Here is a 1,011-nt window from a genome sequence, read left to right on the forward strand (position 1 = left end):
TCATCAAAATTAGTGAGAACTAACACCTTTTTTCATTAATTTAAGAAATTTAAATCAACTAAAATTGATTTTAAGAAGATTTAAAAAATTTACAAATAAATATGAAAGTGTTAGATCAAGAAAAATATAAGTACAAATTTTTTAAAATTTTCAAGTAAGTAATCAAAGATTTTTTAAATATTTAACTTTAAAAATAAGAAAAGATTTTAAATATAGAAAAAATAATAAAAAAATCATCGTACTACAAATATGGTTCAAATCACTACATCCCTCTTAGCCTCTAGCAGCAAGGAAAAGAGGTACTGCATGACAAACCCAAAAAAGATGATCCATTAACCACTTGAAATTTCTGGTGGTAAAATATATATGTGCTTACAAGAAAATATATGTTATGTTTACATTATTATATTAAAGTATAAAGGATCTTTGAGAAGTGATTTGAACTTTTTGTTCTTTATTAAAAAATTTTACAATAAACAAAATTATTTAATTTTAAAGGCAAAATGGTTCGATGGACCCCTGTACTATATCGGTTTTATAAGTTGGACACTTCTACTTACATGTTTGTCATCTGGACCCCTGAACCCATTAAAAAATAATATTTCAAACCCTTTGACCGTTGACCAGGCCTATGTGGCATTAAAAGCGCTGACTAGGATAAAACAGTGTAGGCACGCGCCTAAGGTGCAAGTGGGGTTAATTTTTGATCAATTTTATATTAAAAGAATTTTCAAAAATAATAATATTAAAATTAAAATAAATTAAAAAGGATTTTTTTTCCTCCATCTTTTTTAATTTAAAAATATTTTTAAAAATAATAAATTTTAAAAAAAAAATCCCCAACCCCCCCTCCCCATTCAGCCCCACCCCAGCCCCCGTCCAGCCCCTCCTCACACACCCCAACCCCTCCCTACCTACCCAGCCCCTTTCACCCCTACTCCCCACCCTACCCCCAGCCCCCATCCAACACTCCCAATTCTCCCAACCCCAGCCTTCTCCCCTGCTACCCCC

This window comes from Capsicum annuum, chromosome 1 (assembly GCF_002878395.1).
Source record: "Capsicum annuum cultivar UCD-10X-F1 chromosome 1, UCD10Xv1.1, whole genome shotgun sequence".
In the NCBI taxonomy this organism is placed as follows: Eukaryota; Viridiplantae; Streptophyta; class Magnoliopsida; order Solanales; family Solanaceae; genus Capsicum; species Capsicum annuum.